This window comes from Schistocerca serialis, chromosome 7, assembly GCF_023864345.2.
Source record: "Schistocerca serialis cubense isolate TAMUIC-IGC-003099 chromosome 7, iqSchSeri2.2, whole genome shotgun sequence".
In the NCBI taxonomy this organism is placed as follows: domain Eukaryota; kingdom Metazoa; phylum Arthropoda; class Insecta; order Orthoptera; family Acrididae; genus Schistocerca; species Schistocerca serialis.
The window spans coordinates 274,360,286-274,377,034 of record NC_064644.1 but is presented as its reverse complement, the minus strand read 5'-3'; the positions used below and the strand labels follow the sequence as shown (position 1 = coordinate 274,377,034).

Here is a 16,749-nt window from a genome sequence, read left to right as displayed (position 1 = left end):
CTTTGCTTATTTTCATTCACTTATGTCGTATGGTATTATGTTTTGGGGTAACTCTTCCCATTCTAGAAGGATAGTTTTGGCTCAGAAACGGGCAGTTCGGGCAATAAGTGGTGTGAGTTCACGAACCTCTTGTCGACGTCTGTTCACGAGTCTGGGTATTTTGACATTGGCCTCTCAATACGTATACTCCTTATTGTCGTTTCTTGTTACCAATATTAGTTTATTCCCAAGAATAAGCAGCTTTCACTCGGCTAATACTCGGAAGAAATCAAACCATTTGGATCGGAATTCCTTAACTCTTGTGCAAAAAGGTGTGCAGTGTACTGTTGCATCCATTTTCAATAAGCTGCCACTCGAATTCAAAAATCTTAGCAGTAATCCACGCGCTTTCAAATCGAAACTGAAGAGTTTCCTCATGGGTCACTTCTTCTATTCTGTCGAGGAGTTCCTTGAAAAATTAAGCTGATTCTTATTGTAAACTTACTTAAACTTATGGACAGACTTTTTTTCAGGTTCATGAACACTCATTTTTATGTTTATTACTCTTACGTTGTAAGTTCATGTACTGACACGTTCCATGACCTTGGAGATTTGCTCCTCAATTTGGTCCTACGGAACTTGGCGTGTATATAAAATAAAAAAGACGTGATGGGCAGTAGCTGTTTTGGCTGATTCCAGACACACTGCAAAAACGAAATTGCAAATGTCTGCCCCAGACCGCCAGAGAAAATGCATCTGAAATCTCGTAGTAAGGACAAGAAACACAATTATTGTGTATAAGACCCCCTTCGACGATTTTTTAAAAATATCTACTAGCAACATTGGTGTGTAATAAAACTGACAGGTAATCTACGTGAATAAGTGTGTTGCAGGCTACATAGTGTATCCACAAAATTCCCTCTTTCACTCCTCCCCCATGCTACCCCCCGCCCACCCTCGAAAGAAAATACTCTTTCCTCTACCGAATGTTGTGAAGAGAGAGTGACTAGCGCCAAGGAGGCATCCGTAGAAGTACCTCTCACTCTAGTTTTACTGCCCTATTAATTTCACAAGATGTATATAGGATGGAAGAGGCAACACGTTGCTTGATTCTTCTTGGAATGTTTTGAACGTACGCTCTCGTTATTCTGATAGTATCCTTATCCGTGACACACTACGCCTTTTAGCATCCTCAAAAGGAGTTTGACTCTCGTGCTTTCTAAAGCGAACACGTGAGGAAACGTGGTGCTGTCCTGTGGATCTTCTTCATCTCCTTTGTGTCTGCCTGCTTAGCTGGGTGGTAACGTGCTTGCCTCCTATGCACCTACATCCAGGAGGAGCACGTTCAAATCCTGAACTGGGTTTTTATTCAACACGGCTACGGTTAACTCCCTCCCACCTTCCCCCCCCCCCCCCCCCACCCCAACAGCCAAAAACATCAGATAGATTCAACTGAGCTGACACTCAAGTCTCAGGTGACTGTAGATATGTTATGGAAGTGTTAACACTTAATCTTATTTCCATCTGTTTCTATTGTAACAAAAAGTCCGCCGGCACCAATCTGGGTTGGGTTGTTTCTGGGGGGGGGGGGGGGGGGGGAGAGACCAGACAGCGAGGTCATCGGTCTCATTAAGGAGGGAAGGGGAAGGAAGTTGGCCGTGCCCTTTCAAAGGAACAATCCCGGCATTTGTCTGGAGCGATTTAGGGAAATCACGGAAAACCGAAATCAGGATGGCCGGACGCGGGATTGAACCGTCGTCCTCCAACAATCTGGAAAAGGTACTGTATCCAAAAATCGGATTATTGTGGAGGAAATCGAATGTGTGTAACGACACGGGGCAGCCAGATCATGTAATTATAGTGTAGCCCAAGTTACAGCTATGTGGGGCGCCGTGGCTGCTCCTTGTAACGGTAACGGCGGCGCCAAGCACGGCGTCGTCGTCATGTATTTATTCCTCGCAGACTACCCGAGAAACGTGCCGGCACGGTCGCGCCTTGAAATGCCACGCATCGGAGTCACACAGAGGTTAATCATTTCGTGTCGTGATCCGTTTCACGTATGTGACTACCGCTGTAATTCCCATTTGCGAAGCAGGCAATGTCGCTCGAGACAACGAGAAGTAGAGCAAATACCAGGCGGATTCCTCTTTCGAGAAATTGCTTTGTGAAAAATTCCTTTCAATACCAAAATGTCAAGGCCTGGTCGACATCATGAACCGACAGGGAACACTTCTCAGTCGGAAGAATGAGTTGACTACAAAGCTTCTGGAAGGAGAATATTACTTTTTACGAAGTGGAGCGGGATCCAGTTTTGAAATCTGCGTCAGAGATGTTTAAGCGTCATCTGCTCAATTACGGAAGTGTTTATGTCCTCATAATGTAGGAGAAGGAATATTTAACATTTACTTCACTCTAACCTAGTGAAAGATTTATATTTTCGCATCAGTGTCTCCTTTCTTCTGTAGCAGTACGATTGATGATGGGGTACGCTGATATACGAGGGCTATTCGGAAAGTAAGATCCGATCGGTCGTGAAATGGAAACCGTAGTGAAAATCAAAATGTTTTATTTGCAACAATCAATTACACCTTCCAGCTACTTCTCTACGTAGTCGCCTCTCCGGCTTAGGCATTTATCTTAGCGTCGTATCAACTTTCTAATACCCTCATCATGGGAGGCAGCCGCCTGTACTTTCCGCCAATTCTCTACGCTGGTCTACAGCTCGTTGTCTGAGCCAAAACATTGTCTTCATAGCCAGCAGTTCATGTGAGCAGAGATGAAACTCAGGATGAGCCAGTTACGAGCTGTATTGTGTATGATCGTTTCCTATCGAAAACAATGAAGTGGCATCTTCAATACCCCTGCAGAGTCCGGACGAGAATTGCCACAAAGAAGGAAACGCATGACTGTTATGTTGTGTGGGCTGCATGGCATCAGGCGAAGTCTCCCATCATGCCCCCATACTTGGTGCGAGACACTGTTTTCTGGGCATCTTTACGTGCTCACTGTGCGTTCAGAACTGAAAAGAGAAACGTCACGCGATCGACGGCCGTGGTTTCCATTTCGCGCCCGATCGGATCTTACTTTCGAATAGCCCTAGTAGGTTTACAAGGGACAGACATAAAACTCGAAAAAGTGAGGTTACGTAATTAATATTTTGTTTTTCGCAGGTATGTGTCTACAGTACTGGCATACACTGAAATTTCTGCACTACAGGCGGTGCAGCTTATCGATAAAGTGGAGATGGGCAGAGTTAGGTACTGTCTGTTTTCTCGTTAACATGTACACCAGTTAACAGATTGTGACAGTTTAATATAGTAGTGCTTTGTACATGTACTTTGAATTAGTGTACGGGAACTTGATTATGGTCCATGGGCCAAAACAGGTAGTTCAATAGGCAAATTTTACCAGCAGCTCTTGGTGATATTTCTCAACGTTCTTTGAATTCTCAAATTTTTGCAGAGCATTGAGTAGTGTTAAGTTGAGACTGCTGCGTGTTGAGACACGCATAAGCTCCTCTGGTTGGGGTCAGTGCCGCTTTTTGCACGGCAGCAGACGTCCTTCCCCATTCCGCGAACCCCGCCTAATGCGCCGAGTCCTTGCTTCTTGCTGTTCGACCTCCGGGCCGGAGTGGCAACTGGTCCTCTTTGAGAGGACCAGTGGCGCATCGAGAAGCTGGGACGTCCTAAGCGCCACTCTACAACGGAACCTTGCTGCGCGCGTGAGCTGCATTTAGAGGAGCGCTCGTCAGACTTTCTTGCTCCAGAGCCAAAACTGACATTTTGGAACGCCACCTCGGACCTCATATGTACTGATCTTATTATTAATTGCTAACCTACAAACAGATATGTTATGAGCCCCCAATAGACTAGCCACAGTAAGAGCGTGATAAGTTCGGTCCCCTAGTACTGGTCGTTGGACGTCGGCACCATTCGGAACACTTCGTGTCGACTGTTCTCTGTTTCACATTGCTGCCACCCTCAACGATCCCGAAGTTGTGACACCGTAATTTCCTGAAAAAGAATTGTTGTGTTGTCTCTGTGTGCGGATGATTAACAGATTAATAACAGCAATTGTACTTATTTTTATATGCATTTACGCAGTATTTAGCATTGGAGGGCAGCGTGGAAGGTAAAAATTGTAGAGGGAGACCAAGAGATGAATACACTAAGCAGATTCAGAAGGATGTAGGTTGCAGTAGGTAATGGGAGATGAAGAAGCTTGCACAGGAAAGAGTAGCATGGAGAGGAGCATCAAACCAGCCTCAGGACTGAAGACCACAACAACCACAACAACAACGAGGCACGATCACAAATGTTGAGTAAATGTTTTGAGCTAAATGTTTTCAACGTCATTTTTCTTCTACTCATACCTTCGCATTACAACATCCTTAACGTAATTTTATATTCCTAGCTACAAATATGTACCGCATTTGGTGATTACCTTTGCTATAATGCGCATTCACGAATCCATGTTACTTGAAATGTTTACTGTGCTGCAGCTGATCGCTACGAGACATGCACGCCCGTGAGTTGTCAGTACTGGAAGACGAACAACAAAACATTCCCCACTGACATCCACTAATCCTGTAGTGGCCGCGCTATTTTCCCCTCAGCGCCGAGGTAAGCGGCCAACTTTACGTAGGTCACGGACAAATTCGCCAATGTCAACTAAAATGAAGCACTTCTTAAAAACATCGCTGTCTCTGTAAATATTTTTATTTGTTACTGAGCATAAAAATTACACTCACAAGAAGCTCTTAATGTTAGTTGACGGTTTTGGATTCGTCGTACAGGTGCAAGAGTTGAAACATCTCCCAGTTACGGAATTCCGAAAATTCAAACTCATACTGTTGACATGGATGGCTAGCTGTGATTTCGTATTTAAATCCACAAACTTGTAAGTCACGTCAAACGAATCTTCCATTCGGAGGATGCAATTTTGTGACAGGCTAAAACTCTGTGTCGGATCGGGAGCCTAGAAAAGTGGAAGGAAAATGTCTCAAGTTCCATTATCGACCGGCAAAACAGACCAGTTTCAAAAACACTGATATTAAGTTATTGTCCTCCTCAACATGCTCAATCCTCTATCCCTACAAGGCTTCAGGGGAATTTTCCAGATATAGAAATAGTGCTGGAAGTCTTCCTCTGTGAGATCCTTGAAGACGCGCGCCGCTTTTTCTTTCTCTACTTCAACGCACTCGAATCTCGTTCCTTTTAATGCAGGTTTGCCCTTGGGGCATAGATAAAAGTCACATGGTGGTAGACGAGGCGAATAAGGTGGATAGTCTAAGACTGGTATGCTATACTTCACTAGAAACCTCTTAATAGACGGTGCAGTATGAACTTGTGCTTTATCATGATACAGAACCCATAACTTTTTCTTCAATAATTTCGGTCACTTTTTTCTTATTTCCTCACGGAATTTAGCAATAATCTCAAGGTTGTAATGTTTAGTTAAAATTTTCACCTTCAGGCCCCCAGTAAAGATACACAGTTCCACGAATATCGAAAAAAAACACAATCATCATCGTTCTGAATCTTGATAAGCTCATTCGAGCATTTTTTGCTCTCGACGGACTGGCGCTTAGTTTCGGGATCATAAGCGAAAAACCAAGATTTGTTACATGTTATCCTTCGTATCAGGAAATTAGTATGATTTTGAATGCTATTTAAAGTGTCAGTACATACATTTCCACAAGATTCTTTTCGTTCGATCGACTCAATTTTCTCATGTTAAATTCCCTACGTACAATTCGCTTTGTGTATTCTTTGTCTACAGTTTCAGCAATCGATCGAAAACTGAACCGACGGTCAGATCGAATCATATTACTTATTTTTAGATATTTTCACGCGTTTTTGGTGTCGAAATGCCTCCCGTTCGTGACTCAACTTCAACGTCTTCTCGGCCAACTTGGTAAAGCTTCAACCACTCAAAAAACTCGCATACCGTATGAGATAGTCTTCGCCAAACATTTCTTTTAGTAACAGATAGGTTTCAGTAGCAGTTTTCCATAGTTTCATGTGAACCTTCTCGACAATTCGTTGCTATGTTATCACAATATTATTTTTCTGGCAAAACAAAATAACAACTCTTACACAAACAAAGCCCACCGTTACACTGATTTGTCTACCGACACCAGAAATGCTGCATTCGACTGAGAAGGGTTCACGCTTCACAGCTATTGGTCGTTCATCTTTGGCGCATGCGCTCTTACTCTGTAACAGCATCAGTCCCGTTATGTTGTAGCCAGTCCTCGTATATCCACATTCATTGTGAAAAGTGTGATCTGTGATCAACAGACAATCGCAGTGGAAGGTGCCAGGTGGCTATCAACCACAATGCCGTCGATACTGTCACAGTAAGTAACAGAATTCGTTAGGCCATACAGTATTAGTACTCATGGCTGTACTTGAAGTATTTTGATACATCTCCTTCTCAAAGAGCCAGCATCCACCATCACACTACAGAAATCAACATTTAACTTCCAAGAGCCCCATTTTAATATGAGTTTGGAAAGATTCAAAAACTAGTTTATGGGTATAAAATATATCTCAAATAAGTGACTGGATGTGGTTTTCTTTTCCATTCGAGAACATGCGCAATGGAAGGAAGGAAATAATATTAGAGTTTAACGTCCCGTCGACTATCAGGTCATGAGAGACAGAGCACAACTCCGAATCATTTCCGAGCAACATTTCCGGAATTTGTCTAGAGCGATTAAGGGAAATCCCGAAAGACCAAAATCTGAATGTCCGGACGCGCCTTTGAACCGTCGTCCTCCAGAATGCGATTCCAGTGTGCTAACGACTGCGCCACCTCGGTCGGTGTGCCCAATGGATAAGATTAAGGGGGGGTAGGACGTCAAACGGGCCGAGTTGGAGCAGGAGAGGCACCACAGGGCATTTTATTTTCTACTGTCTATAATTTTACAAATAAATTCATAAAACTTTGTCAGCATGACCAGGAAGGATTCAGGATTCACTTTCATAGCAGTGGAAGTGCAAAAACATACCAAAATAAATTTTTTTTTAGATATGAAATTCCATCATATTTTTCACTTACTGTTGGCTGCATTTGTTGTTATAGGTACATTTTTCTTCACAAGTAAGAGAGATTCTTTGATGACTTTTGCACAGCATACAAACCATACTTACAGGTATGAAACTTCCTGGCAGATTAAAACTGTGTGCCGGACCGAGACTCGAACTCGGAACCTTTGCCTTTCGTGGGCAAGTGCTCTAAAGCTGTGAGGACGGGGCGTGAGTCATGCTTGGATAGCTCAGACGGTAAAGCACTTGCCCGAGAAAGGCAAAGGTCCCGAGTTCGAGTCTCGGTCCGGCACACAGTTTTAATCTGCCAGGAAGTTTCATATCAGCGCACACTCCGCTGCAGAGTGAAAATCGCATTCTGCATACTTACAGGTGTATGAAACTCTAGAATTTTCCAAATCTATTAAAAACTGTGGTAAAAATTGAGATAATTAACTACAAAATTTGATTTTTTTCTAAACATAAAGTTTAAAACGTAACAGCTCATTCATTAAATAGATTCTAGAGTTTCAGACACCTGTAAGTATGGTTTGTATGCTGTGCAAAATTCATCAAACAGTCTCTCTTACTTGTGAAGAAAAGTGTACCTATAGCAACAAATGCAGCCAATAGTAAGTGAAAAATTATGAAAGTTCACATGTAAAAAAAATTATTTTGTTATGTTTTTGAACTTCCGCTGCTACGAGTGTGAATCCTGAATCCTCCCTGGTCATGCTGACAAAGTTTTATGAATTTACTTGTAAAAGTATAGACAGTGGAAACTAAAATGTCCTGTGGTGCCTCTCCTGCTCCCTGTTGGTCCGTTTGACGTCCTACCCCCTTAAGCAACTGATAATGAATTCTCTCAGGAACGGAGATATTATTAAAACACATAAATCTGTCTTCTGGGTTGCAGTCAGTACCGCTAGGAAACATGAAAAACAAATCTACTAGTTGCGCAACCTGTAGAGCAAACGTACCTGCGACATTCTCAGGAGAGCCAGCATTCACACGTTCCGCTAAGCGTATCCTCCCGCATTTCATTGATAGCAATCATAGCGGCAGCGACCTCGCATAGCAATGAATCCGCGTGCTTTCAAGGGTGAGACGACTACGCGTTTACGGCAAACGCCAGGTAAAAGTTCCCCCGGCCTCCGACCGTAGCTAATTTTTTTCCGCGAGATCGCGTTAAGCATTTCATGATGATGCAGAGTCCTTGACTTCGCTCCAAGTCCCATTTCTCAGCCTTCTAAATTCCAGGACAGCTGCGTCTAGGATGCTTATAGACTCTAAAACCGCGTAACTTCGCGAGAAAGGTCAAGCTGATAGACGAGGTCAAACTCAGTTTCGAAACGCAGCGCAAAGCGGTTTCAAAAGAGGAGCGTAATGTTAACCCACGAATCTGCTCACGCCCTCAAGAAGCGGTGAGACTGTTAGAGCGAAATATAACATTTCCAATGGTCCTTGTTTTATTTCATGAACTGAATGATCTATGAAGTACAGTGAGAAAACACTTAACAAAAGAGCTGCTTTGTCAAGAAGTCTTAATCGTCAATATGGTACAAAGTCTGTACAGCGACATCAGTCTCATGTAAATAGCAGTGAAACTTTTGAATAACAAATGAGTAAAAACTGCCTGTATCACAGTATATTATTTACATCTACCCTACATATAATCTTCAGATCTGATGCAGCAAGGCGCAATTTAACAACCGTGAGTTTGAGTTTTATGTCAATCATGCCACTGTTGACAAATTCACCTTGCAGGACAGATGTTAAAAAAAAAAAAAAAGACATTGTGATCTAGACGGTGTTTGTTCCTTTACTTTAGCAACCTAGTTTGAAACTGCGTTCTGCTCCGGAAATAGTCTTTCCAGAGCCCCATATTCTGCGGCAATGCGGAAGCATGAAACCGCTTCGCAAGCTGGTTTTGGAGGAATGCTCTGTTGTAATCGAGTTTTTTCAACTCCACGCAAACACCTACAAATTAGATAAAATAATCTCGAAACATTAGCCGCATCAAATTAAGTTGTTACTATAATTTGAGTCGGAGAACATGTTCAGAATATTTTATCAGTTGACGCCATGCTAATCTTGTGTAATATGCTTTGCTTTCCTCCCGTTTCCTCGTTCTCTCAACGTTGGACTGTTATTCGTAAAGCGGCGGCTGTTACAGATTCTAAACAAAATAACACAGTTAACTGTGAAAGCGCCATTTTATGTTAACACTCGTGACTCGTTTCGGCGGTTTGCATCGTCTTCAGGCAGATATTGTACATTTCTATGAATCTAGTAATGTAGACGTATGTATTTCTGCCAAATGCAGCCACTCGTCTGTCTTATTATTTCAAATGAAGCATTACGTGTCACATGTAGTTGAGGATGGGGCACTGAAGTCATACATGTAGACACTGATAAGAAGCGACTACTAAACTACGTGACAAATAATAATGTGAGAAATTGTACGTTCCCTTACGAAGTAACCTATTGTCGTTTTGCTTATCAGTGCAAGCAGACATAACAATGTCACTGAAACGTTGCACATTTACATTCAAGTACGAATAAATTAAATGTTTCTGGAGAAATTATAAATGATGAATTTAAAAAAGCAGAGACTCTTATTAACTAATTTATAGTACTAGTGGCATTATTCGTTGATAAATTTTTATCTAAATCAACATAGCTACATTGGTAAGGGAAAGCAATTGCCCTACCGTACTCACTTAAGAATTTGCTGTTCGTAGATGTAGTGTACCAGTGTGAACTGCGAGAAGTTAACCTCAATTCTTCTGGTTATTTTCACCTCGAGCACGTCACCATTACCATTTTATCAACGTGACATTGCCCACTGGAAATTAAAATGTTCAGTTTCAGTTATATTTCGATAATCGTGGACCTAAAATGCATATCAACTAGTAAAACTATTATAGTATAATTTAATACCAGAGATTCAATGAAATTGCATTTGAATGAAAAACTATGTTTGCTCTAAGCGATGTCTTCAAATACATTACACTGTTTGGGATTTCTAATACGCACGGTTTCCCCGGAGGAATGGTCGATATTCACGGATATGACAGGCACGATCATTCCAAGGAGAAAAGTCTAGTAAACAGGGAATCTAACTCGCGGTTCTAGGCGCGCAGTCCGGAACCGCGCGACTGCTACGGTCGCAGGTTCGAATCCTGCCTCGGGCATGTGTGTGTGTGATGTCCTTACGTTAGTTAGGTTTAAGTAGTTCTAAGTTCTAGGGGACTGATGACCACAGTAGTTGAGTCCCATAGTGCTCACAGCCAACCAGGGGCTCTAAAATGCAAATCTTAAGAGCTAGGAGTACTTCCCCGTCTTAGATACTGTGATACAAAACTCTTCTAATGCAAGTACTTTGTTTTTCATCTTTGTAGAGGTGGTAATATGGTCCAAAACAAGAAAATAAGGTCAAGTAAACGTGGGCTGTAAAGTGCTTACCTCAAGAGCTATCGGCACTTTTTCATCCTGGCTGTCGTTCCTATACTCTGAATGTTGACCTTTCGTCCTGGGACATCCTGTATATGACTGAACGAAAACAAATAAAATTTTACTGTAATACCGTACCCTCAGTCACTCTATGCGAATCACTTTACTCTCAAATGAGAGAAACGTATGTTTCCTTTCGTCTACGAAAGGTCTAGATCATGTTTCACATTCTTATGCAAAAATATTCTGGCCACGTGCTTACTATCGTTAAGGTTTACATACAGTCTGTGCTATCTCTTCACGATGTTAACTTTCGTATCTGAACAGCATAGCAGGAACACTCAGCAACGCCGGGTAGCCGCGCGGTCTCGGGCGCCTTGCCACGATTCGCGCGGCTCTCCTCGTCGGAGGTTCGAGTCTTCTCTCGGGCATGGATGTGTGTGTTGTCCTTAACGTAAGTTAGTTGGATTAAGTAGTGTGTAAGCCTAGGGACCGGTAACATCAGCAGTTTGGTTCCATAGGAACTTACCACAAATTTCCAAAATAAAAAAAAGGCACACTCATTCCCAAAAGAGCAATATCTTTCCGTTACACAGTCACATTCTCTAAATACTTTTCGGTAGCAGAAACTAAACCTTTTAAATGACCAACATCAGACTAGCAGTTTGCTGAAGTACATACAAGCCTATTAAAACAACTGATGATCCATCTCCTAAAACAATAATGTCAGCCCTTGTTCTTTTAATCAACCTTGCCACATTATAATTAAGTAACCTCTTTTCCAACAGACCTTTCAAATTTTCCTGCATGGGCTATCAGTTTGATTTTCTGTTTCCTACAGCTACATCCTAACACACTGGCAATTCAAAATTATGACCATCTGCGTAAACGCTTGTTGGTCCCTCTTTGGAATTCAGTACAGTAGCGATTTTTCATAGTATGGAGTTTAAAAGACCTTGGCAGGTTTTCGCAGGTAAGTGACACCAGATGTCTATGCTCAGGTCCTCCAGTTCCCGTAACTTAGTCTCGTTATTTGTGGGTGCAATGCTAGCGTCCAGTAGCATCCCAAATGTGTTTCAACGAGTTCACATAAAGTAATATGGTGGCCAGTACATTAACGTGAATTCACAAAAAAAATGGCTCTGAGCACTAGGGGACTGAACATCTGAGGTCATCAGTCCCCTAGAACTTAGAACTACTTAAACCTAACTAACCTAAGGTCATCACACACATGCATGCCCGAGGCAGGATTCGAACCTGCGACCGTAGCAGTCGCGCGGTTCCAGACTGAAGCGCCTAGAACCGCTCGGCCACTCCGGCCGATGGACAGTTATCCGTGCTGGGATATGCCATCGCCGCCGGGGAAGACATCAAGCATGAAGGAATACATGTGACTGGCAATAATGTTCACATAGTCGACAGTTGTCATGACGCCATCGATTACTTCCACAGATCCCACGGTAGCAGAGACGAATATTCCCCATAGCACAGTACTGCCACCATCGGTCTGCGTCCGTCGCTCGGAAGATGTTTCGAGCAGCTTTCGGCCGTGATGACAACGAACCCAGGCAGGACCACTGATCTTGTGTGAAAAGAAACGTGACTCATCCCACCAAGTGACAGATTTCCACATATCCACGGTGACTCCTCTCAAATCGTAACTTGACAATATGAGTCACCAAGGGAACACATAGGGATCTTCTCCTGCAGAGCACCATTTTCAACAATGTGCACTGAACGGTGTTCTCCGGAAAACTTTACCTGCTCCAGCGTAGTACTCTGTAGTCATATGTGCCACAGACAACCGCCTATGCTGTTTTTCAGAGTGGTCAGGTTCAAAATGGTCAAATGTGTGTGAATTCCTAAGGTCCCTAGACTTACACACTACTTAAACTAACTTATGCTAAGAATAACACACACACTCATGCCAGAGGGAGGACTCGAACCTTCCGTAATGAGGTGCGTACATACAGGGTGTTACAAAAAGGTACGGCCAAACTTTCAGGAAACATTCCTCACACACAAAGAAAGAAAATATGTTATGTGGACATATGTCCGGAAACGCTTACTTTCCATGTTAGATGGCTCTGAGCACTATGGGACTTAACTTCTTAGGTCATCTGTCCCCTAGAACTTAGAACTACTTAAACCTAACTAACCTAAGGACATCACACACATCCATGCCCGAGGCAGAATTCGAACCTGCGGCCGTAGCGGTCGCGCGGTTCCAGACTGTAGCGCCTATAACCGCTCGGCCACCCTGGCCGGCTTCCATGTTAGTGCTCATTTTATTATTTCTCTTCAAATCACATTAATCATGGAATGGAAACAAACAGCAACAGAACGTACCAGCGTGACTTCAAACACTTTGTTACAGGAAATGTTCAAAATGTCCTCCGTTAGCGAGGATACATGCATCCACCCTCCGTCGCATAGAATCCCTGATGCGCTGGTGCAGCCCTGGAGAATGGCGTATTGTATCACAGCCGTCCACAATACGAGCACGAAGAGTCTCTACGTTTGGTACCGGGGTTGCGTAGAAAATGGTTCAAATGGCTCTGAGCACTATGGGACTTAACTGCTGTGGTCATCAGTCCCCTAGAACTTAGAACTACTTAAACCTAACTAACCTAAGGACATCACACACATCCATGCCCGAGGCAGGATTCGAACCTGCGACCGTAGCGGTCACGCGGTTCCAGTCTGTAGCGCCTAGAAACGCACGGCCACTCCGGCCGGCTGCTTGCGTAGACAAGAGCTTTCAAATGCCCCCATAAATGAAAGTCAAGAAGGTTGAGGTCAGGAGAGCGTGGAGGCCATGGAATTGGTCCGCCTCTACCAATCCATCGGTCACCGAATCTGTTGTTGAGAAGCGTACGAACACTTGGACTGAAATGTGCAGGAGCTCCATCGTGCATGAACCACATGTTGTGTCGTACTTGTAAAGGCACATGTTCTAGCAGCACAGGTAGAATATCCCGTATGAAATCATGATAACGTGCTCCATTGAGCGTAGGCGGAAGAACATGGGGCCCAATCAAGACATCACCAACAATGCCTGCCCAAACGTTAACAGAAAATCTGTGTTGATGACGTGATTGCACAATTGCGTGCGGATTCTCCTCAGCCCGCACATGTTGATTGTGAAAATTTACAATTTGATCACATTGGAATGAAGCCTCATCCGTAAAGAGCACTGAAATGAGGATTGACACATTGTTGGATGAACCATTCGCAGAAGTGTACCCGTGGAGGGCAATCAGCTGCTGATAGTGCCTGCACACGCTGTACATGGTACGGAAACAACTGGTGTCCCGTAGCATTCTCCATAAAGTGACGTGGTCAACGTTACCTTGTACAGCAGCAACTTGTCTGACGCTGACATTAGGGTTATCGTCAACTGAACGAAGAATTGCCTCGTCCATTGCAGGTGTCCTCGTCGTTCTAGGTCTTCCCCTGTCGCGAGTCATAGGCTGGAATGTTCCGTGCTCCCTAAGACGCCGATCAATTACTTCGAACGTCTTCCTGTCGGGACACTTCGTTCTGGAAATCTGTCTCGATACAAACGTACCGCGCCACGGCTATTGCCCCGTGCTAATCCATACATAAAATGAGCATCTGCCATCTCCGCATTTGTAAACATTGCACTGACTGCAAAACCACGTTCGTGATGAACACTAACTTGTTGCTGCTACGTACTGATGTGCTTGATGCTAGTACTGTAGAGCAATGAGTCGCATATCAACACAAGCACCGAAGTCAACATTACCTTCCTTCAATTGGGCCAACTGGCGGTGAATCGAGGTCGTACAGTACATACTGACGAAACTAAACTGAGCTCTAACATGGAAATTAAGCGTTACCGGACACATGTCCACATAACATATTTTCTTTATTTGTGTGTGAGGAATGTTTCCTGAAAGTTTGGCCGTACCTTTTTGTAACACCCTGTGTAACATCTTGTCGACAACTTTTGGTTTCACCGCCCTTTAACCAGTTTCCACCGACGCACGCGACAGAAGCACGGGAACAGCTGACCACATTTCTGAGATACTCTTTCCCTGGCGCCGGGTCGTACCAATCCGTTCCTGGTCGAAGTTGCTTGTGTCAGTGTATTTCCCCATTTGTGGACCGTATTCTAGTTGGAATGATGCTTTATTCGTCTCTGCCCCGCTGATATACTTTTCTTACCGCATCAAACGTCCGCAATGCCACAAGGCCAGGCAACATGCAATTTCGCGGTGGGCATTGGTCATAATGTTATGGCTCATGAAAGTATTTTCTCCTTATATCCAAGGGGAGTGTCTGGACAGTTCTGTTACCTGGAAAAACAATATCCACGTTTTCTCCGTGCATATGATGTGCAGTGCATCCGACCGAATGTTCGGTCAGCTCGAAGTTCCCCAGTAATTTGACTTGTTACTTTTCGACCACAGACTTTTGTTTGTCTTCTGCTTGTATATCACTGTTTTTTGTTTTATTTTTTATGAATATACGTAAGTGGCGGTCAAAAAGTTTCCGTCTGAGGGCGTTGCTGCATTGTAGATGCAAAGTAGATCGACTCCTATACTGGTATATAAACATCGAAATGCAGACAAGGGGTTAGAGTGAGGCTCGCGTCTTTCCAACGTGCGAGCGGTAAATGCGGAAACTTGAACTGTGGCAACGGTATAACCAAATACTCGCAAACAGGATCAACGTGCTGTTTTACTTATTTGGGGTGCCGAAGGACATCGATCGTAGAATGGATAATGTGCATGGGGCAGCATATCTATGGAAAACCAACGTGATGGAATGGTATGCCAAGTTCCGTACTGGCTACGATTCGGCACAAGACGCCAATCGATCTGGTAGGCCAGCCTCATTCGTTATGCCAACACAAGTGCGAGTCACTCAAGCAGCCAAACCACAGCCCTGATCGCTCGCCATACAATTATCTCGTCTTCCGTTCCTTAAAGAGGCCTTGGAGAATCGGTGATTTCTGTCGGACGAGGATGTGCAGCAGGCAGTTACGGACTTCTTCGCGCAGCAGGACACGGTATTTTGTCAAGCGGCTGTCTGGAATCTGGTGCGTCGTTGGGATGACTGCCCAATGGTCATGGCGATGTGGCTTGATTGGCACACCGATTCTGGGCTGTATGGCCACCGAACTTTTTGATTCCCTCTTGTATCCGGTTTTCTTGTTTCTGGTGCGCACTCAAAGGTGTTGAGTACGCATTCAGTCCATTTGGAGTTTTCCATTATTCTCATGTAACCCTTATCGTTTGCGCATTTGTTTCGTTTATTTTTTTCTGTTTTAAAATATACTTCTTGTTTTAATGTTTTATGTAGAGCTCCCTTTTATAATTAATAGCCGCGCGGGTCTAGCCGAGCGGTCTAGGGCGCTGCAGTCATGGACTGTGCGGCTGGTCCCGGTGGAGGTTCGAGTCCTCCCTCGGGCATGGGTGTGTGTGTTTGTCCATAGGATAATTTATGTTAAGTAGTGTGTAAGCTTAGGGACTGATGACCTTAGTAGTTAAGTCCCATAAGATTTCACACACTTGAACACTTGAACTATAATTAATACACAGTTTCTTTTCTTTCGAATTCAACTAGCAAACTTCTTTCAGAAAGAATAAGGAATTGAAGCGCAAATACACACACTGGTTGTATGTCAGTTGTAATGATGAAAAGAACTTATTCGTTGCGAAAGTGTCGCGTGTTTTAGAAAACTATTTCCATTTTTCTGGCTCTTGCTTGCTCGCCCATTGGCCGTAACCCATTCGCCAAGATATTTGAAGCTGTTCGTGCATTCCATTTTTTCGTATGAGTTGCTTAACTTAGTTGAAAGATACTTCATTATTGCTTTTTGACAGATGTCTGACAGCCAGTACTATTTATAATTTTATAATTACCATTATTGAACAATACTGTGATAGAAAAACATTTTTATGAGCATAATGCTAATCCAAGAGCCCATGAAGGGCCTAATCTGCCCAGATGAAATTCATAAACAAATAAAGACTAAGGTGTTGTATCGAAATGCTTTTAATTTTTTAAAATCCAAAGTGAGAAGTATCGGTCAGTACAATATTATGATCTTGACGCGTTTACGGTATCTGTCAATACAGAACCATTCTCTCGACGCAGCTGTTACGAACTTATTATTTCGAAACCTTCGACGACATCCGCAGCACGGCGATTTATACATCTGTCTGTCCTTACTATCCTCCGTTAGACCCCTGCAAATGCGACGTTTGCATGTCACGTCTTTATACGCGTGTACTTTCCTTTTCCCGCTATT

The 16,749-nt window shown here is 43.4% G+C and overlaps 1 protein-coding gene across 2 annotated transcripts in view; it reads right to left on the bottom strand.

The window, feature by feature from the left end:
- Positions 1-16,749, bottom strand: part of LOC126412649 (ras association domain-containing protein 10-like) — a 1,122,590-nt gene that overhangs the window by 285,738 nt on the left and 820,103 nt on the right. The window contains exon 5 of one of the 2 annotated variants that reach the window (XM_050082344.1): positions 9,734-9,858. The exons of the other annotated variant lie outside the window; for it this stretch is intronic. The gene's annotated coding sequence lies outside the window, so the exon portion shown is untranslated. The remainder of the gene's footprint in view (positions 1-9,733; positions 9,859-16,749) is intronic. 2 annotated transcript variants of the gene reach the window in all.